Here is a 23383-nt window from a genome sequence, read left to right as displayed (position 1 = left end):
TGTGCCAACAATGACTTTTGATTCAACAATTCAAAAGCCACTCATAGAGGCGACAGAAATGGAGAGGGCCAAAGTGCACATAGTAGACGGGAGGGGAGGATTTATGGACGAGGGGGGGCGGGGGGGGGTGGTCGCTTTTTTCCAAAAGACTTAAATATTACATAGGACAACCATTCTGAACACCTTTTTCTCAATGAAAAAATTTCAAGAAATATGCGCTTAAAATGTCACTGTCCCCTCTGTAAATGCGCCCTTTGTAGTATGGCAGCATAGCATATGTTTCACACCCACAGATCTATATAGTATTGTGCATAATATACCAGGTGTCCCATCTAAATGTAACCAAGCTTTTAAAAAACACGGGGTGTCCTAGCTGTCTGAAACCAAATGAGGGTTGTTTTGAGTCGCGTGACCTAGTCTGCAGTATTTTTTTCGTTCTTCAAGGTTGATTAATTAGTTAAGCTTAATTAGCTAACTTTTTAATTATTGACTTGAGGAACAAAGTGTGAATGGAAAAGTTGTAGATTACTTTGAGAAACAGCTTACGGAGACATTTGCAGCAAAGTAATATTTACGTAAAGTAGTTTTTTACCGGCCTTTACCCATAACCCGCACAATAAGAAAAAGCTTCCACATGACAACTGTGCGACTTCAACGTCCCAAGACGCGCCTTAAAGAATAAAATCCATTTATTCTGATGTCCTCTCCTCGATGAGACTTTGGGTGCACATTGGGGCAGAGAAGTAAGCGAGCAGCTGGTCACGTGACTTTTTTCTAAGGCCAATAAGTGAAGCTACGTAAATGGTAACTTGACGGAAACAGCACTACTAGCGGTTTTTCGAGGTCATCTAGAACTTTTGCATTGACACTTTCTTCCTGAAGTTAATAATTAAAAAGTTAGCTAATTAAACATAACTAATTAAGTAACTTTGAAAAGCGAAAAAATACTCAAAAGTAGGCCATGCGACTATGAACAACCCTGAGTCTTTCACTTGACTAGGACACTTCGCCTTTTTTAAAAGTTTGGTTACATTTAGCTTGGACACCCGGTATATGACCGTAGCTTTTCAGACTTCTAGAAGTTTAGGAGTACCCAGTGGCTGCAGTATAAGTTTCATGGTGTTGTGCCTCATTTCAATGCTATGTTTGATATTTAATGTGCAGAGCTGCAGCTGTACGCTCCGCTTTTCTGTACTTGGTGGAATACTAGCTTGTAATGTCATGGCATAGTAGCACACTTTACTTGTGATGGACAATACAGGCAATGAATGTCGATCTATCGCCCGTAATGAATGCATCAAATTATTATTCTTCAACATAACCACGGGCCCTTTTCCTGGCCTAGTTGGTGTGACATTGTGTTCAGGAAAGTAAAAACAGGACTATATTCTACACAAACCACACAGAAAGACTGACAGGAGGGGCGCAGTCCGTCATTCTGTGTGGTTTGTGTAAAATTTAGTGCTGTTTTTACTTTCCTGAACACAATTACCACAGGCAACAATGAAATTCAGTGCACATGTGGATCCTCATTTCACTAAGTACTTTTTACGAAAAATAACACTATTACAGGACATGGGCACAATAAACACATGTGCGAAAAGGCCTCGAAATTCAGTTAGAGCTTCGCCTTTTTCGCACTTCTTGGCCATGACATCAGCTAGAAAAGTAATTGCAAACCTGCTACAGGAAACCGGTCTAAACATAGTGCGCAACCAGAAACACAGAATTGGCCACGATATGAACGAACACACTTGAGCCCGGCACGTCCCTGAAGCAAATAGCTCGCTAGACGCTTCAAACGTTACACGCTTCAAACGTTACACGCTTCAAACGTTACACGCTTCAAACGTTACACGCTTCAAACGTTACACGCTTCAAACGTTACACGCTTCAAACGTTACACGCTTCAAACGTTACACGCTTCAAACGTTACACGCTTCAAACGTTACACGCTTCAAACGTTACACGCTTCAAACGTTACACGCTTCAAATAGGCATGTAACAAAGTTTCTGTATACTAAGAGTAAAGCGAGAGCAACTGCTTCCTTTACAATATCGCTCTCCGCCCATGTCATGGCCACCGCCGCTCTAACAAGCTCAATCACCGAAAAACGAAAATGACAGTTATACCAACTTCAGTGACATTCGATGGAGCGTTGCAAGAACACGCATAGGTAGCAACGAGGTTTCACTGCCAATGTAAACGGGAGCGCGAATGGCACACACACACTGCACGTACAGTGGTGAGCAGCCTGTACAGCGGTGAACAGGACGCGAAACGTCCGCACAATGCGCCGACGACCGCTCTAGCGCACGCCGTATTGAATCACTGGTGAACGAACAGCGCGTATGCAGCGGCGGTCTCCCGACGGCTCCGAGCAGTGACTGAGTAGACGAAATGCCCGTGCGATCATTGTCGCCGAGCGCGTTGAAATCAATGCACGCAACTACGAGAGTTTTGCAGCGAATTCAACCTGAGATATGAGTGAACGGCGCCAACGTCAGCCTGTGAGCACGAAAAAAAACTAACTCGAGCAGTTGAGGAAAGTACGAATACGCCGCACCGCAAATGCTACGCCGCGGCCGTCTGCTATCGCCCGGTTTGTAAACAGCAACTACGACGCCATCGCCAAGCTGCAGGGACAAGATGGCCTCCCAATCGAGAAAAAAACCACGTGATTTCCTTCACACTTTTCTCCCAGGGTATTGAGTGGAAAGGGCCTCTCCCCCTTTTTTTACCTTCCTCCATGACCGCCGCCCTCCGCCGACAGATCGAGCTGGGGGCCCATTTTTTCGCAGCTGGTATGACGTCACCTCGACTGCAGCGCCACTGGTGAGAGGAGCGCGAGGCTCACCGCCGTGACTACCGCCGCCCTCCACCGACAGATCGAGCAGGTCGAGATCATGAGAGGGAAATAACTAGAAGAATTAGAATGGGGTGGAGCGCATATGGCAGGTTATCTCAGATCATGAATGGCAGTTTACCAATATCCCTCAGAGAAAAGTATACAAGTGTATATTACCGGTACTCACATATGTGGCAGAAACGTGGAGGCTAACAAAGAGGGTTCAGCTGAAGTTAAGGACAACGCAGCGAGGTATGAAAAAAAATGATAGGTGTAACGTTAAGAGATCGGAAGCGGGCGGAGTGGGTAAGTGAAAAAACGCCGGTTAATGATATTGTGGCAGTGGAAACCCCAGTAGTCGAGGAACACGATGCCGCCCACATTTGGACTTTGGTATCTCAACGAAAAAACTGTCTGGAACCACCGATCCGCCGAACATTTGCCTGGGGAGGCGTGCAGCTTAGCATGGAAGTCGATAATGGGTCGCCCGTTTGTGTCATTCCGCGTCAGCTGTACGATAAGCATCGCGAGCAATGGCCGAAACTCAAACTGTCCAGCCTGAATTTATCGTCCTACACAGGACGCCTTCCAATAGTTGGGGAGCTTGCGCTCCAGGTTTGCCATAAAGGGGCGACAGTAAAGTGTGCGCTGACCGTGTTGGACTGTGCGGGACCAAGCCTCTGTGGTCGTGAATTAATCCAGCAGCTGAACAGCGCAGGCGTTCCTGTGGTTCGATTTGTCGAGGACTCCGTGTCAACAAAAGAAGCAAGCGAAGCCAGCGTGAACAACATATTCCATGACTACCACGACGTGTTCTCCGAGGAACTGGGGCTTATCAAGGGTCCTCCAGCCAGCTTGCACCTGAAGGAAGGCGCCGTATCCAAGTTCTGTAAGGCCAGACCCATTCCATACGCGTTACGCGAGCGAGTGTCACTTGAACTAGACCGCTTAGTTTCTCTGGGCGTACTGTCCCCGGTTGCTCATTCTGAATGGGCAACGCCAATAGTCACAGTGCTTAAGAAAGACGGTGCAGTAAGAATCTGCGGCGATTTCAAGGCCACGGTAAATCCAGCGTGTGCAACAGAGCAATACCCATTGCCAATCATTGAGGATATGTTTGCCCAACTTCATGATGGGGACTATTTCAGCACTCTTGATTTACGGGATGCATACAGCCAAGTGGCTTTAGACGATAACGCGAAGAAAGTTTGCGTCATTAACTCTTTCGTTACCACGTTAATACGCCAAAAGGGCTATTTTGCTACAATAGGCTTCCTTTCGGGATAGCCTCTGCACCCGCAATATCCCAAAGAAAAATGGATGAAGTTTTGGCTGGCCTTCCAGGAGCGCAGGCTTATCTTGACTATGTGCTCATTTCCGAGAGAGCGAGTGACAGCGGTGAGAGGCTCAAAAACGTCTTGGAGCGCTTCCGAGAGTGCGGTGTAAAGCTAAGGATCGATAAGTGCAAGTTGCGTACCCCACCGGTAACTTATCTTGGTCATCGCATCCATCGTGATGGCCTTCATCCCACAGAGAAAAACCTTGACGCTATCATGCAGGCGCCGAGCCCCTGTAATGTCAGCGAGCTACGTGCATTTTTGGGTATGGTTACGTTTTACGCGAGGTTTCTGCCGAACATGTCAACCACACTTGGTCCATTGTATCAGCTGCTTGAAAAAAATGCACGTTGGCAATGGAAACAGCCTCAAGAGCTCGCGTTTGAACGTGCCAAGGACAGCCTTAAAACAACAAGGTTCTCGTTCATTTCGACCCTTCGAAGGAACTTAAGCTTGAATGTGATGCATCTTCGTACGGTGTGGGAGCTGTCTTGTTTCACACGACTGGTAACATTCACAGGCCAATCGGGTTCCGCTCGCGAACATTGACCCAGGCGGAGCGCAAGTATTCACAGCTCGAGCGAGAGGCACTGGCTCTGGTATTCGGCGTCACGAAATTCCGTGACTACCTTCTAGGTCGGGAATTTACCTTGGTGACGGACCATCAGCCACTGCTCGGCCTGCTGAGATCGGACAAGCAAACGCCCACAATGGCCGCCGCACGGATACAACGGCGGGCGCTTCACCTGGGGGCCTACCGATACCGGCTACAGTAGGCACCAGGACGACAGATGCTGAATGCGGACGCCCTGAGCCGACTTCCGCAGCGGTCTCCGGAATCTGGCGACGACGGTGAGCCGCCCGAATATGTGCTGTCGCTGAACCAGCTGAACAATGGCGCCGTAACAACGCGTGAGCTGAAGGCATTGACGTCTTCTGACCCTGTCCTGGTCGAGGTCAAACGGTACATACTACATGGGTGGCCCAGGAACACAAACGGAATGACTCGGGCTGTGCTGCCGTTTTTTGACCGTAAACTAGAACTATCCGTAGCACATGAACTGGTGTACTGGGGTAATAGGGTCATAATACCGACCGAAGCTAGGGAGCGAGTGCTGCATATCCTACACGAAACGCACCAGGGTTCACCGGCAATGAAATCCGTCGCACGTTCGCTGTTCTGGTGGCCAGGCCTCGACAGAAACATTGAAGAGGTGTCTGCTCAGTGCCAGCACTGTGTGCAAAATCTGCCCATGCCAGCCGCGGCCCCCGTCGTTAACTGGCCTGAAACAGGCGAAAGGTGGTCCCGTATTCACATTGACTACGCGGGTCCGATCTGTGGAAAAATGATACTCGTAGTAGTCGACGCACATACCAAGTGGCTCGAAGCACTGCCTTTGGCGCATGCTTCTACGCAGACTACAATTAACGGTCTGCGTGACATTTTCAGCAGGTTTGGAATACCTCGCACAGTCGTTTCTGACAACGGTACCCAGTTTACCAGTGAAGACTTCGCGTCGTTCATGGCAAACAACAACATTGTGCACCTTCGATGCGCTCCATACCATCCCCAGTCTAATGGTGCGGCGGAAAGGGCCGTGCGAACTGTGAAAAATGGCCTTCGAAAAATGAGTAAAGGGAACCTGGAAGAGAACCTAGCAAGGTTGCTTTTTAACTACCGGAGGACTCCGCAAAAGTCGGGTAAATCCCCAGCAGAGCTGCTTTTGGGCTATCAAACACGCTCACGCTTGGACACATGTTTTCCTCCAGCCCTTGCGGGACCAAAAGAGAGCAACGATGACTGGCTGCCACTACCTGGAAGTGAGGTATATGCCCGCAATTACGGTGCGGGGAGCAAGTGGACACCCGGCCATGTGAAGGCGACGTCTGGATCAAGAATGGTGACAGTGGAAACATGTGACGGAGTCGTCCAGCGGCACGTAGACCAGGTCCGCCCGCGGCAAGAAGCACCAGGGGTTACCCCGGCAGTAACTACAACCACCACACATCCCAGTGAGCCAGACGAAGCAACACAACTACAGCATCCAAAAACTGTGAGCCCGGATGAAGACACCAATGCGCGGCGCATCCCAAATGGCAACGATTCTCCACATTTTCCAGCACCAGATATTCCGGTGGCCCCGTTGAATACGGGTGTCGCCCAGCAAGCTCTAAGACGCTCGACAAGAGAACGCAAGCCAGTGCAACGCTTTCATTTCTGAGGAGGAAGGAATGTGGCATCTTCACGTGTGTTTCCGATGTGCGCGCACCTTTTATCGCCTTATCTGGCGACCCTTCATAGCTTAGAGCTATCGCTATGTAAACGTGCTCCTTCCTAGCTTCCGGCCACTAGGCTGCTTATAAATACGTCCTACACTTTTGAATAAACGTTAATTTTTCTGGTTCTACTGGCTGTGCGGCTGCTTCCCTGGTTCGGCGTTCTGCGGGCACGCTATGGATATGCAACAGATATCCTAGTTGAAATCAAGAGGAAGAAGTGGGCTTGTGCAGGGCATGTAATGCCAAGGGAAGATAATCGCTGGTCCTTCAGGGTAACGGAGTGGATTTGTATCCAAGAGAAGGCAAACGTAGCAGGGGGCGGCAGAAAATTAGGTGGGCGGATGAGATTAAGAAATTTGCGGCAATATGGTGGCCGCGGCTGGCGCAGGACAGGGTTAATTGGAGAGACATGGGAGAAGCCTTTGTCCTGCAGTGTGCGTAGTCAGGCTGCTGATGATGATGATGACGTCACCTCGGCTCTAGCGCCAATGGAGAGACGAACGCGAGGCTCATCGCCGTGACAACCGCCGCCCTCCGCCGACAGATCGAGCTGGGGGTCCTTTTTTTCGCAGGTGGTATGACGTCACGTCGACTGTAGCGCCACTGGTGAGAGGAGCGCGAGGCTCACCGCCGCCCTCCGCCGACGGATCGAGCTGGGGGCCCTTTTTTCGCAGCTGGTATGACGTCACCGACTGTAGCGCCATTGTTGAGAGGAGCGCGAGGCTCACCGCCGTGACTACGGCCGCCCTCCTTAGACGGATCGAGCTGGGGGCCCTTTTTTTCGCAGCTGGTGTCACGTCACTCCGCGAAAGGTCAAATGTAAGTACCGCCGCGCCACGCTGAAGGCTCAAAGCTTAGCGTAGTATTGTTTTCGCAATCGAAATTTCCACTGGCTTAGCTCTGCTATACCAGGATATACGTAGCTTGAGGTGAGGGCGAGGTGTCCACATCTCGGTGGAAACCTGAACCATAGGGAAGGCGGATAACTGCCCTCTTGGAACAGTGTACACATCAAACGTGCTTTAAGCTAAGTGGCGGTAGTAATAGGTGTGCGCTGCATGCGTTGGCATTTACAACGTTGTGCCAGAAACGCGACGCTGAAGCCATAGGCCGTCTGCTACCCTCTGCCGTGCGGTGCTTACGCAGAACAGCCAGCCTACGCTGACATAATATAACCACGAAAAAACATAACTTTTGTTATTTTCATTTTCCGCGTTCAGGACGATTTCATACGCAGCACGCGCTGATCTTACAGTGATGCTGTGCAATACGCAATGTCGCAGAACAAATAGAGTAGCGCATAATCGATACACGAATGTATGGCAATTGCTATGCAGAAGGCAGAGCGTGGGAAAAATTTGGAACCGGAAGTAGCTGACAGACGATTTTCCCATGGTTCTTTGCGTTCACTTCGGAAACGCACCTCACTGTACCTGTTGAAAGGTATAAGAGGAAAGAGTGAAAGTACAGACGCGCGTCGCAACAATCGCGTACCCTGAAGCGTCGACGCTGGCTGTAGCAGATACCTCTATGCCACCATTCCCTCATGGCGGATTTATTAAGCCGGAAGCCTTTAATGCCTCATCGTTGTAAGCAGGTGTTGTAGACAGAAACGTCACGCTTTTTAATTGGTAGAAATGGTCGTGACGTCAAAGTGCGCGAATTTCAAACGGCGCAAATTATACTTTGGCTAGTAAGCATGCAACCAATTAAAGGTATCGCATAGTCATCCTCCAACTAAGTGGGACGGAGTTTAGTTCATTGCTTAATTAACCAATTATTCTAATTAAGCTTTCTAGCCAGACCACATCAATAAATAAAACCGAGTCGAGTTGGGGAATCGAACCAGGGTCTCCGGAGTGCGAGACGAGCGCGGTAAAAAATCCGCCATGCCAGCTGGATGGTTTGGAATGAACAAATGCGCGTCTAGTGAATACGGTGTCTTCGTTCACTCCCATCTTCCTCCCTTCCCTTAAGGCGAGGTTCAAGTCTCCACGCAGATATGCGAGACATACATTTCCTTTCCTCAAACACTAATTTACCGAAGACGTAGAGCCAAATGGGCGATGTCGTTCTGAGGACTCACTGCCAGGCTGCAAGACGCTATCGAGTTCCATACTCGGAGGCGAAGCTTAACATAGTAACCAGACATCAGTGACACTAGCAACAACACCGCGCTTACGGCTTTCGCCTCTCCGCGCTTTAGGCCCACAAAGCGCCCCCCCTGTATTTTTCTTCTCTCGCGCGCCCCTCCTCATTTTCACGCAAGAGGTGACGTCACAGCTCTGCAGCGACGCTAGACGGCTTCAGCGAAAAGTAGAAGCTTCTGCACCTTTACAAAGGACGTGCGCCGCCTCATGCTATCTTTCGCTCACAGCGTCTACGCCCACTGATCTCCACTAGGTGGTTGGATGCCGCATTACCGCTTTCTGAGACGAGCGCGAGTGAAGCCACCGGAAGCTGGACGGCTTGTCCCGGAAGTCGGGTGTATTGTGTATATCAATGCACCAAGTGATGTCTTTCGCCCTTTCGTTCCCAGTTTTTTGGGTGTTTCCCGTGTAATGTCTGCTGTTATATGAAAGAAACAAGGAAGCTGAACGCGAGAAATGTGAGCATTCTACGTAGAACCCTGTAATTTTAGAGAAACCGAAGAAAACAGGCAAGCAGGTCTCACCTTGCCGCGGCTAAGCAGTACGTGCATTAAACGCTATGTTCGACCAACTATGTTCGTCGCGACTAAACTCCTCTTCCAACTCAAAAAAACAAATTAATTTCGCTTTACACACGATTCTCTGGCGACAAATCATGAACTATTTGAAAAAGCGCTGTTCTAGTGAAAAGTTCCTTTGGACAAACATTTCGGCTGTTTTCTCTGCTTCGCTTACCTCTCTCCGAAGCAGCTCTTCCGCAGGGAAGTGCGCCAGAGCGACGTCCTCCTCCTCGTAGTGGTTGCCGTCCAGTGGACACGCATGCGAACCATCCCGCCCGCACTGCTCAGCACTCGCATAACACGTGTGTGCACGGTAGCCAGACCGTTCTCTTCCTCACCAGGCCACAGGCACTGCATATCCGATGCGGAGGCAGGGGTTCGACGAACTTCAGTGCCCTCCAGTCGAGCTCAGGGGAAAATCCCACTGTCGCATACTGCGCGCTTGCAGCAGGCATCGTTCTTGACCTATGCTCGTTGCACGGAGTGTCGAAGAAATGCGTATTCCGCCGGCTGCACACAGATCGCAGTAGCGTCTTTCCTCTTTTTCCCTCCCCGGTTGCCAGGGCGACAATCGCAGGCTGATCGGCTGCCGCTTTTGCCGCGTATACCGGAATGCGCGCCGAGCGAAATATGTCGCCGCTGGAAAGCTGTGTCACTCACACGGGTTGATCCCGTACGCTAAACAATATGCGAAAGACTGATTGTTGTGTGATAGCTTTTGGTGCCGCTATCCGCCAAAACTCTTCCCCAGCTGATGAGTACAGGCACATTGCTAATTTAGAGCGAAAGCTATGCTATGACCTCAGGGGCGTGTTTCATTCGTTTGCACATTCGCACTGATTCAAATGATAAGCCCTGCTGAAAAACAGGCATTGGTCTTGATTCTCCTGCCTTGATAACATCACAAGGTTACTTGTTATAAGGAGGCTTTCTCGAATTCTTTTTCTCGTGAGTGACGTCATCACGAGGCAAGGCAGCAAGACCAGTTGTCTGATCAAGAACGTCATGCGTCAAGCTATGGCAAGATGGGCTGCGAACCATAAGCTCTCATATCAAAGTTAATTTTAGGTTAAATTCAGTGACTTTAACTTCGCTGTAGAGAGTGCACCCGAGAGGGCAGGGTTCGAATAGAATAATATAGTATACATCAGTATCCGCTATAAGTATTAAACTATGTCACACAAAGGATTCAGAACTTCGACTCTACGCCTTATGATGACAACGGCGCAATACAAAGTACACGTCGGCGAAATATATGCACCGTTGCTTTTGGTTATAACGAAGTCGAAGTGGCCCCACGACCTCTTTGTTAAATCTTAGCTTAATTATATTCATAGGTTGCCTTGACCGCATACGTGGCACTGGAACAGCCCTGCGTAATATCACCTTGATAGAGGAAAACCTATAAAGTTTTCAGTGCGCCGTCGACGTGTGCCGAGGGAGACCAACACTTGTACCGAGTGCCCTCGAGGCTGCCCAAAAAATGTATACACTGACCCAATACGTCCGCCTATATGCAAAGCGCTCATTTCTACCCCAGCCCGCATGAGGTTCAGTGCCAGAAACAGAGTCTTGCAGGAGTAAAGTCGTTGATGAGAGGGAGAGGACAGTGGAGAATAGCGTCCATTTCTAAGACATGGTTCCTATACCGGCTGCTGTGATGCTAAAAAGGGCACGCTCTGGGTACTTAGTCGCGACTACCCACTTCGGTTGGCTTCCCCGTGGTATTTACGAGTACCCTGGCCTGAACACTTCACCACACGACAGTGGCGCACAGCACACGGGCCTCTAGAACTTCGCCTACATCGAAATGCGAGCCCCCCAGCCAGAATAGGAACAAGACAAAAGGCTTGCACATACGTATTCCTTTCCTCCTTTTCTGCATTGGTTCTGACACTTCGCAGCGAACGCAACGGACCGAACACACGCTCATTTTCTGCTTGTTTCGCAGGTTGGCATTCTCGCAACTTTGTTGCATTACTACTCCTAAGTCTTTCCCGTTGCTTGTGGCGCCGCGGTGGCTCAGTGGCTATGGTGCTAGGCTGCTCGCCCAAAAGACGCGGGTTCGATCCCGGCCGCGGCGGCTAGAATTTCTTTGGAGGAGAAATTCTAGAGGCCCGTGTGCTATGCGATGTCAGTGCACGTTAAAGAACCCCAGGTGGTCGAAATTTCCGGAGCCCTTCACTACGGCGTCTCTCATAGCCTAGGGACGTTAAACCCCACAAAACCAAACCAAACCAAAACTAAACCCGTTGCTTGTGCTGCCAGTTGCTGTTCCCAGTTGCTATTACCTACGACCAGTGTAAACGTGCTTGTTGTTCATCATTGGAACTGAGATAGCTGACTTGAAGCGTGAAATGCGCAAAGAAGTAAAGGAACTGAAGGCTAGTTTTGAGCACATGAACAAAGATGTCGAGGAGTTTCGGAGAGACTGTGCTGATCTGAAAAAAGAGAAAGCCGCTCTGAAAGTGACACATGATGAGCTTATCAAAGAACTTGCACAACTAAAAAACATGGCAAATGAAAACTCGATGCGGATCACCGCACAGGATCAGTACTCGAGGAAAAAAAAAATGCTGAGGCTTAGCTAAGGTTAAGCCTAGTCAGATGCGAAGCATATTGATGGCTAGGCTTGATAATACATGGCTTTCCTTGGTTGAATACTTGGCCATTTAAATACAACCACTAGAAGCCTTCGTCTTGGGGGAAGACTACGGCATGGCTACCAACGTTTTTAAATCCCTTTCAGTTTGCAAGCTCCCCCGCTCCGCGCCCGAGAAAGCGGCCCCCGTCCGCTTCCACTCACCACGCGGCGCTGCTGTCGCTGTCGGCCTGGAGGCGCCGGAGCGCTCGCGCTTGGCAGTTGCTGTGACAGCCTGTTCTCATCCGCGATAACATTGGGAGGGAACACGTCGAACTCAAATTTGCTGTACTTTTGGAGCTGTCACGTTGAAACTTCAGCCTTATGGTTAAAGAAATGTTTCACCTGGCTAGTAAGGGTGAGATAAAGAGCAGGCTGATGCCAGTTCGCAAAAAACCAATCGTTTGCATTGCGCTTTATCGCATCACGTTTGCGACGTTTAGCGCTGATGATATGCGTATGTTGGAGTAGAGCTATCAATATTTCTTCGGGAGAATGCACGAAACTTTAATGAAAGGATAAAACTAGCGATGTTCCGCTTCTAGATCAGTCACGAAATTCCGCGCTATATTATCAACGAAGCACCGCACATGCGAGCAGCATTTTGCATGTTCTTTAGAATTCCAATTTCAGAGAGCACAAGTATAAATGCAGACACACTTAGCTGGATGCAGGGAGGGAATAACTATAGAAGAGCTTTTTATTTGCAATGATAGCACAGACAGGAGCAGCGTACTACACTTTCATTTTTAGAATGTTAATTTCATTGAACACAGACTAGCATTAAATGTAGACACACTAAGTCGGAAGCACGGAGGGAATGGCTACTTGAAGGCGAGCTTTTTTTTTTGCAATGACAATATTTCTCTGTTCTCTAGCCGACGGTTCACGTCTCTCGCCTAGAAGTGGATGCGTGTCACTATGACAAAATGCAGCACTTGGCATGTAAAAGTGGCCATATGCTCTGCACATCCAAGCCGAACAAGGTTTTGCAATTCAAGCTCATCTAGCAGCTCCCAAGAAACGTCCCTTTCAAAAACGGGACCTCCCTTCAAAGAAATCGGGATTGCTTTGTTTACAATGTTGGTAAACTCTAGCATCTTTTCGGGTGGGATGCTTTAAGCACCCTTGCTTGAAGCTTTTGTATACTGTAAGACAAGCGTCACTGCCAACAACTGGCACAGGACAGCTGATATCTTCCATGCTGATATCTGCTGGCTGCTCCAAATCAGGCGGCGGTGACCATGGCGTAGACGCGAAGGGCCACGCTGGTCGGGCAAACAGCGTGGCGAGCGCCACCGCACGGAAGGAAACGGAAAGGAGGCGACAATCCGTGCTTCTGAAGGAACCAGCGCACAAAACACAACGGACAAGAAAAAGGCGAAACAAGACGGACAGGAGCGCTTTACAACTTTATGTTTGTGTGTTTTGTGCGCTGGTTCCTTCAGAAGTATGTATTACCAACTAGCCCAACAAGTGTTGACAATCCGCACACCGCAGCTTTCAAATTTAAAGGGATCTAAAAACGTTGATGGCTACAGCGGAACACCGACTAACCCCGAGACGCGCGTTTTGTGAGCGCCTGGATTGCCAAGGAAGCCGCGTCCGCCTGCCCGGTGGAGCGAGCGTTTCACCTACACCGAGTGTGAACGCGCGTTCGAAATGCGCGGGAGTGTGACGTCACCATACCACGTGATTCACACGGCGTGCAACCGCAGCGACGGCACAAGTTGGAGCCCCGTCTCTCATCTGTCGTGACGTGATTGTGTCACGTGGTGTGACGTCACCATACCACGTGGTCTGCACGGCGTGCTACCGCAGCGACGGCACAGGTTGGAGCCCCGTCTCTGATCTGTCGTGACGTCATTGTGTCACGTGGTGTGACGTCACCATACCACGTGGTCTGCACGGCGTGCAACCGCAGTGACGGCACGAGTTGGAGCCCCGTCTCTCATCTGTCGTCACGTCATTGTATCACGTGGTGTGCACGGCGTGTAACCGTCACGAAGCGCTTGGGTTACCTATTGTAATATGCTTCCCATAAAAAACCTTGAGATTAATGGCATTCCTGAGGACGAAAACGAAAATTTGATGGATGTTCGTGGCAGGCTTGGTGACGCACTTGGTGAATCTATAACACAAGACGATATTGAAATCTGCCACCGGTTTCCTGTGCGAAGCGCTGCTGCTGACCAGAAAGATGGCGACGACGATACTGTCGAAAAAAAGGCCGCAGCAAAAAACGAATAGTAACGGCGACATTGCAGTGGCATTCAAAAACCGCGCTAAGCGCGATGCCATTCTTCAGGAAGCACGGAAAACTCGGTGCGGTGCAGATGAACTAGTTTTCTCAGAGAAACAGTCTGTCTTTGTTAATGAGCATCTGTGCCCAAAAATGAGAAAGTTGCTTGGGATGACAATTGGCAAGAAACGGGAGGTGGGCTGGCGTTACGCATGGGTCAGGAACGGCAGGCTTTACGCACGGAAAACGGAAACGTCCCGAGTTATCCGAATTGATAGTGAGTCCGACCTTGATAAGATGCGCAATGTAACCGCCTCTCCCTGAGTGCCTATGGCCTGCTATTTTGTACTTGTATATTATTTTTGATAGCTGCTCCTAACGATGTTACCTGTCCTTCTGGCAACAGTTCTATCAGTGTTGTGCATTGCAACGCCTAAAGTGCGCGAAAGAAAAACGACAAAGTGGCTATGTTTCTTACCGAATTCCGTTTCAAGTTTCAAGTTATTATGGTTATGGTTCAACTAGTCAGAATGATATTCTATAGCGCGATGTTAACAAAATATTGAATACTGGCACACGAAACAATCAAGTACTTCAACTAATACTAAATGCTAAAACACAGAAAGGGAAGGACCTCGCGGACGAGTTTAACAAATACTTTACAAATCTCTCTTCAGGAACACCTATACAAGACAGCGCTGAAATTAAAAAAATATTTAGGTGCACCTAATCCTAAATCTACCTTTTTTGAACCGACAACTGGGGAAAAAATTTACTCTATTTTTATGTCCTTAAAGAATAGTAAAGCCCAGGACATTGATGATCTTGAAATTAAGCCCGTTAAATACGTCTTAGACCTGCTGACAGCATCTCTTTGTTAAATTTACAATGCGTGTTTACATACTGGTACCTTTCCAGATATTATGCAGTGTGCAAGAGCAGAGGTTATATATAAATCAGGCGATAAGAATAACTTTTCAAATTATCGACCGATCTCAGTGTTGCCCGTTTTTTCAAAAGGTCCAGAAAAAATAATATGCAAGCGAATCACCAGTTTCTGTGATAAGCACAAGCTTTTATCTGTACAGCAATTTAGGTTCCGTCGAGGCATGTCCACTGAGTTACCTTTGTTGACGCAGAAGGAATTAATACTTAGAGGGTTTGAAAATAACAAAATGACCCTAGGTATTCTGATCGATTTATCGAAAGCATTCGACAGAATTGACCACAAAATTTTATCTACAAAGTTAGAGCATTATGGGTTTCGAGGAGTTTCTGGTAAGCTTTTCAAGTCATATTTAAACCAGCGTAAGCAATGCGTCGTAATCAACGAAGCTCACTCTTCCCTATTAAATGTCACTTCAGGTGTGCCGCAAGGCAGTGTACTCGGACCGGTTTTATTTAATATTTACATAAATGATATAGTAAAGACCAGCACACTTCCATCTTACACCATTTATGCAGATGATACAAGCATTTTTTTCCAGTCAGCTAGTATCGAAGAACTCACTGCTTTCGCAAATGTTACACTTGAAAAATTCTTTCAATTGACTCAATAGTTTACACATTAACGTTTCTAAACCAAGAACCATATTATTTACTCCTGTACAGAAGGTTATTATTCGGGATATCGACATAAAACTCGGTTCCGAACAAATAAAAGTCGTTAAAGAAATAAACACATTGGGTGTGACGTTCAGTCAACATCTAAATTGGAATGCCCACGTGGAACGCGTCGCTGGAAACCTGGCAAGATCTTCCGACTAAAATTAAGTTAATTTTTTATAATTCAATTTGCGCTCGCATGTTAACTACTGCAGTCTTGTATGGACGGACACAACTCAATCCAAACTTTCCAAATTAATGCTATTACAAAATAAAGCAATTCGTCATGTAGCAAATGCCTCATATGACGCCCATACTAGAGACCTTTTTGCTTTGTTTCATGTACTCCCCATAAACCACTTACATGAACATAACCTCGTTATAAAGTACAAACACAGTGTTCAAACTAACAACGAAGCTTTCCTCAACTTATGTAGTTTACATCGACCTTTAGAAGTGCCCCACATATTCAGAAACAGAGAATACTGGTGTATACCATCTTCCCGCACTAATCAGGGTCGGCACATGCTGCAATACCACATGCATACACATTTGATGTCCCTACAAAATAAAAATATAGACATAAATAACATTAGCAAGTACGAGTGGCAGAAATACCTTATTCTTTAAAACATATGGGTTTAATTATGTTTCATTTCTCCGACACAAACTGCTTTTGTACTGCGGATGTATTGTATCTTTTGGTAATCGTCTATTTTCCTGCTTCTATTACGTGAACTTGTGTACACCCGATTGTATCTGGACCTTTGTAGCTGCTGACGCGATTTTTTTCTTTCGATTTTTTTCTTTTTTCAAATTATATATCTTACGATGATCCTTAAAGTTATTTACGTTTGATTACAGGTTTCCATCAAATTTGACACACATCCGACGGTTCTCCGACCATTCTGTGAGAATTTTCACTCTGCCGTGATGAATTCCGGTGGATGTGGCGTTACACCATTCCCGTGGCTATATCGGCGTCCGCGCTATTTCGACGCATTTTCGACGTTTTTGCCTATAATTAATTAACTAACTATTCTAGAGTCGTCAAACTCTGCTTCTGCGTTCATATTATCATCCTCTATTTGAAGCAGGAACTGGCTTTCATCTATCTTTTTTAGTTCCCGAGTTAAACGCGTGTGACACGCATTGTTACTGGACGGACGACAATATGAGCCATTATAGGCTTTCGCCTTAAAAATAAGGTGGCGTCATCAAGCGGCCGTGTGGCCCGCAGAGCAAAGCGCACACCCCGACTTCAAACAAATGTTGTGCGCGTTGTTCGTCTATATATATACCGGTTGTCCCACCTTAATGTAACCAAACTTTAAAAAAAGGCGCAGTGTCCTAGTCCAGTGAAACCAACTCAGGGTTATTCATATTCGCGCGGCCTAGTCTTTAGTATTTTTTTCGCTCTTCAAAGTTAATTATTTAGTTAAATTTAATTAGCTAACTTTTTAATTATTAACTGCAAGGAGAAAGTGTCAATGCAAAAGTTTTAGATGACCTCGAAAAACCGCTAGTAGCGCTGTTTCCGTCAAGTTACGATTCACGTAGCTTCATTTATCGGCTTTAAAAGAAAGCTGTTACGCGACCTGCTGTTCGCTCACTTCTCTGCCCCAATGTGCACCCAAAGTCTCATCGAGGACAAGACAAGACTTCAGAAAAAAATAAATGTTCTTCCTTAAGGCGCGTCTTGGGACGTTGAAGTGGCACAGTTGGCATCCGGAAGCTTTTTCTTATTGTGCGGGTTATGGTTAAAGGCGGGTAAAAAAACTACGTTACGTAAATATTACTTTGCTGAAAATGTCTCAGTAAGCTGTTTCTCAAAGCGATCTACAACTTTTCCTTTGACACTTTGTTCCTCAAGTCAGTAATTAAAAAGTTAGTTGATTAACCGTGGGGCTAAGAATTAACATGCAGAAATCCAAAGTCATGTTCAACAACCGAGCAAGGGAACAGCAGTTCGCAATTGGTAGCGAGGTGCTGGAAGTAGTAAGAGAATATGTCTACTTAGGGCAGGTAGTGACCGCAGATCCGGATCATGAGAGGGAAATAACTAGAAGAATAAGAATGGGGTGGAGCGCATATGGCAGGTTCTCTCAGATCATGGATGGTAGCTTACCAATATCCCTGAAGAGAAAAGTATACAACAGCTGTATCCTCCCGCTACTCACCTATGGGGCAGAAACGTGGAGGCTAACAAAGAGGGTTCAGCTTAAGTTAAGAACAACGCAGCGAGCTATGGAAAGGAAAATGATAGGTGTAACGTTAAGAGATCGGAAGAGGGCGGAGTGGGTGAGGGAACACACGTGGGTTAATGACATCTTAGTTGAAATCAAGAGGAAGAAATGAGCTTGGGCAGGGCATGTAATGCGAAGGCAAGATAATCGCTGGTCCTTAACGGTAAAGGAGTGGATTCCAAGAGAAAGGAAACGTAACAGGGGACGGCAGAAAGTTAGGTGGGCGGATGCGATTAAGAAGTTTGCGGGCATACAGTTGCGGCAACTGACAAAGGACAGGGTTAATTGGAGAGACATGGGAGAGGCCTTTGCCCTGCAGTGGGTGTAGTCAGGCTGATGATGATGATGATGATCAATTAGTCAACTTTGAAGAGCAAAAAAAAACTGCAGGCTAGGTCACGCGACTCTAAACAACCCTCATTTGGTTTCAGACGGCTAGGACACCCCGTGTTTTTTAAAAGCTTGTTTACATTTAGCTGGGACACCTGGTATACTCGCCACCAGCTTTCGCGAAATTCGTTCCAAAATTGTGGCGCAACATTTTGTCGTAAAACATTTCAGGTGGTGTCGTACGATTTCTCGTTTCGTATATCTTAGATGTGCCTGTGAAGCTAGAAGCCAGCTTGAGGCAAGGATACGAACGTTGACATGTGCACGTTCGTATAGAGATTGTGATGCAACCGTTCGTCTTTTTTATTTATTATTTATTCAAGGACTACTGGAGCGCCCGAAGGCATAGTTACAGGGGTGATGTACAAGGAAATGAAGCATTACAAGTGCCATAGTCAGATGATGGTACTATTCGAAGGACACATGGAACAGCCATAAAAACATCAAAAACACGCAAACACACACGTACATTGAATTGTGGAATCTTAGCATAAAATCAGTTTATGAAATGAAACACTTCAACTTTTGTGAAGTCAACGATGTTTTTAGGCAGTTTGTTCCACAGATATGTCATGTGAAAAAAAATTCTGAATACTTATAAGCGTTACTTTGACAACTGCATTCTTGTATCTTAAAAGCGTGGCCACAACGTGCCGATTCAAAATGTGGCAGGAGAACACAGAGCTTTATCAATCCGAGTTTTATCGAACTAGATGGGTAGAACATTTATAATTCACTGCACGGGTGCCTAGTACTAAGAAGTTCCCAACCAAAAGATGCTTTCATGGCTCAAACGCTGTTTTGAAAATTGTTGTTACTGGCGACAGAACGAGCTGCACGGCACTGTACGCCTCCTAAAAGACCTAATAATGCAACCATACACGTATCCCACTCATCACTGGCATATTCAAGAACGGGTCTAATGTGTTTCAGGTGCATCAGTTATTCTACACTTGCTGGGGCCTCCGGATAGTGACCATCCCATTCCCCTATATCCTTTCCTGGATCCCCCCAAAAGCCTATACCCCCCCCCCTGCTCTCTCGACATCCACCTACACGACCCCCTCGCTCATATCCGTCTCCAATGCCCGGAGGATCCTGCACCGCGGAGCCTGGAGTACCTGACCGGCTGGGCGGAATGTTAGACCTTGTTGCGCTCTGCGGACACGTACACGAAGAAGGTTGCGACGGACCGGGCCGCTGATGTCACGGACCATCACGGACGTCTCTGTACAGTGCGGCAGTGCGGAGCCCTGGTGGGGATTACGTGTACTAACACCCTGTTCCTCCTTCCGGGTGGTGTCACACGAGTGTGTGTGTGTGTGGGGGGGGGCGGGGTCTGACATCGGCCAACGGAAACGCCGCACAGCCTCATGCTTCCACTCTCCCATATGTAAGCAATCATAAGTGCATTACCGATCTTTTTTTTCAATTTCCATTCCAGTGGGCCTGCCGGTGTTTGGATTCAAACACTGCGCCTCTCAAAACACAGCAGGATGCCAAAGATACTGTAGCAATGAGGCAAGTCATTCAAGATCCAGTCAAAATCGCAGCGAAGCACAGAAAAGAAGTGGACAATGATTTCAAATTCGGTGACAAAACGAGAATGGTAAGGACAGACAAGTTAAGTCACAGCCAAGAAGCCTGTGCAATACGTCCAGCATCAAGCGGAAGATTCACGAAATATTTCTCCGAGCAGTGCCACTCTGAGGAAGCCTTCTTTCGCCCTCCTCTCACTGCATCTGGCGGCAGCAGCTCCCACTTGACGTGGAGGTTGTCGTTAGCAACGTAGCCCCGAGTGATGAGGTTGTCCAGGTTAAGCCATTCGCCATCTATGTAAGCACTTGCGTTTTGCGATTCTTGGGGCCTTTCAAACCACTTGCCGTAACTCCCCATAACTTGGAAGCCCGCTCTTGAGCAGTCCTTGGGATGCACAACGCTTAGGCTCATTTTATGCCGGAACGGCCATGGATCAAGGTCGTGCATATCCCCCTTGTATAGAGCCAAGACCACATAAAGATTCTCAGATCCGCCAACTTTTCTGAGGCAGATTCCGGGGCACAGTCAATATCCACGCAGATACACCAGATTGTGGTCATACTTTTCAACGCCTTCGTGAAGCGCCTCTTCTCTAAGTGCATTCACGCCTGGTACAATAAAGTTGCCGACCGTTACTTGGAGGTGCGTATATCTCAATCCTTCTGTGATTCTCTCGAGTGTCGTCTCGCTATATTCTATCAGTTCGGCGTTAAACGAAGCAGCGATGCTTTTCATATGTTCTCGAGTAGAGTTTGTCACATAAACCAGTGCGTCTGTCAGCGTTACACTCCCAGGAAGATTATTTACTGTATCAAGCTCAGCTGTCAAACCATTCTGTTCGTCTTCATTACGGACGTTCAGCTCACGAAGAAATTTACTTGAAACCTCTCCATTTGGCTCGGTTTTAGGGGTCAGTTAATCTTTCATTGTTTCTTTGAACTTGTTTATGCCTTGTGAAATTTCGCTGAAGCTATCACTGTGCGTGCGAATGTCAACAGCTATTTGTTCTACGCATCGTCTAATTTCTACTACCTGGTGGTGAAATGCTACTGGGAAAGAAGGGAGAATTGGTTTTTCCTCCTTGTTGCCTGCCCTACTTGGTCTTCGGATTCAACTGCTTTCCTTCGCGTAGAGCAGTCTGAAGTCAGATGAGAGCACTCGTCCAAGCAAAGAACCTTGGCTGAACACATGGGACAAGTAACCGAGTGGTGTCCGCATTCGGTGTGAAAATGGCGGGAGATATCCGAAGCAGACGTCACAGTCTCGCAGCCACTCGCTTTGTTCCAGCAAGTCACCTGCAGGGATAATGGAAACGGTGTGTACAAAGCAATTATATCTGCTGTTCTATGAACTAATCTGTGGTGCTCTCGAAGTTTTGAGCTATCTTAAGGTGGGTTTTTAGCAGCATTTAAAGCACTACGACAGCAGGAGGAGACAGGAAATCGCACCTGTGCAATCGGTGTGCACTCGGAGTGCACTCGGAGCGTCGTGTGCTGAACAAAGGAGATGCTCATTCATATCGTCTCGTCAGAGCTTCGCAAGCAATTGCAGCAGCGGGTGCGTTGAGGCTGACAAGGCATTGCATTCGCCAGCCTTGTGCGCAAGATTATACTAACGAAATAAGAGAATATTTCCTAACTTTTGCCTTTCGCGAAAATGGAAGCCGTGTAATATGGTATTCTTGCGTGTTGCGCTCAAATGAAAGTTGGTACTAGATTTCCAAGCACTATGACATTACAAAACTAATTTCTAGATAGTCTTTTATGCACGTGGACGAAACCTGTCAATGCACACCATCCCTAAGGTTAGAATAATTCTGGCGGCTTCCAACAGAAACATGAACATCGAAGCACTGAGTAGGCTGCATTGAGCATCCAACTTCCAGAAAATTCCACGCCCCTGGTTTAGTTTCGGCGACTGCATAGTGGCTGATAAATCGTCTCGATCGCTGGAACTCTCATAAGGTGTAACAGTTGTGCCCTTTTCCGACGTTTAGAAGTTTCATGCAGTAGAATGAGGGGGGTGACCAGGCGTGAGCTACGCGGGCCACAAATGAATTACCTGGCATTGCGTGTTTTCGTAAAAAAACAAACAACCCCTGATACCTAATTGCCCAAACTCGAATAAACCATGCGACGCTGAGCGAACAAAACCGAATTTTGATTGCCGTGTTTTTGGCTTCACTACAGCCAGAACACGTAATTCACAGCATCGTGTGCGTTTAAACTGCTCGGCTCTCACACTTTTTAACGAGAGAATTCATCTCCTCTGCACACTCAGACTTTTATCCACTGGACACGAGCAGCGGCCGTGCAAAGCTTTCTGTGTGCAACGATGAGAATTGGAAACGAGAATAAGAAAAAAAAATGTCAGTCGATTTCGGTAATTAGGTCAAATGCTGATATGTGAGCTAGCGTGACGTGTTTCGGGGCTGCGCCTCTCTGCTAGGTTAAGGTGGTTGTTGACGTGTGTGTTCTTTCATGAAAAAGTAAAAGAAGCACATGGAAACACCTTCCACAGCACCTGCCTTGTGAAACTGTGCCACTGCTCACCTTCCCGCCGGCTACACATTGGCAATTAAGCCCCCAGTGGCGCAGTGGCACAGGGCAGATGCTCTGGAAGGTGCTGCCATCGGTTGGGCTTGGGTTGTTTTGGTTGCGTTGCGCCCCAAGTTCCTCTTCCCGAGCAGCCTCTCACGAATAAAAGGGCTACCGCCTGACACGGTTGGCGGGTTGCCCACCACCAGGTATGCAGGCGAGAAACCTGCCAAAAAACCGACTTCAAACAAGCAGAGAGATAGACAAACAAACAACGCCTATATGCGGGGAATGGCCACTAAATGAGCTAGAGCACTAAAACATGCGAGCTCGATGCCTCTTAATCATATCAGCTCACCTCTCTTCTCAGCAGCTGGTCGGCAGGGAATTCCTTCCAGTCGACGTCTCCATCCTGGCACTCGTAGCCGTCGAGGGGACAGACGTGCAGGCCGTCCTGGCCGCATCGCTCGTAGCAAGATTCGCACAGCACGTGCATGCAGGGCAGCCAAGCGGTGACCTTTCGCACGAGGCCACAGGTGCTGCAAACCCGGTTTGGTGGTATAGGCTTGACGAAGTTGAGCGGCTTCCAGTCGAGTTCCGGAGAGAACCCAACGAGTGTGCACCGAAAACTTGCAGCATCCATTGCTCTTCTGAGGCGCTCACTGCAAAGATCCATTCAAGAAATGCTTTTTTTTTTCGGCACATGAAGCGCTGTTTTATCGTTCTTTTCTTTATCAAGAGTGGACATGGCGTTAATTGCACCCACTCTGCAGTCTCTTGTCGAACGTTTTACAGAGTCTGCGCGAATGATGTACACAATCTTTCTGTAAGGCTGCCAGCGCATGCGATTTCGTTGAGAGATAATAATTCTCACGCTGCGACGTTGAAACTTCGCCTTGGAAAGCAGTGTTTGTTTATTAAAAACGAAAAATACGCTACTGATGTTTGAGTTGACCGGCTCGGTCAGTGCTTTGCTTGGTCATAGACACCGGGACCAGTATTCAATG

At 47.6% G+C, this 23383-nt stretch overlaps 2 pseudogenes; one reads left to right on the top strand and one right to left on the bottom strand.

Moving 5' to 3' along the window:
• Positions 1 to 23383, bottom strand: part of LOC149329471 (TNF receptor-associated factor 3-like) — a 42611-nt pseudogene that overhangs the window by 7492 nt on the left and 11736 nt on the right.
• Positions 4897 to 6458, top strand: LOC149329472 (uncharacterized; annotated as a pseudogene).

Source organism: Amblyomma mixtum, chromosome 9, assembly GCF_055824585.1.
Source record: "Amblyomma mixtum isolate Tamu chromosome 9, ASM5582458v1, whole genome shotgun sequence".
Lineage (NCBI taxonomy): Eukaryota > Metazoa > Arthropoda > Arachnida > Ixodida > Ixodidae > Amblyomma > Amblyomma mixtum.
Note: the sequence above shows the minus strand (reverse complement) of the source record. Positions and strands in the feature narration are given on the sequence as shown.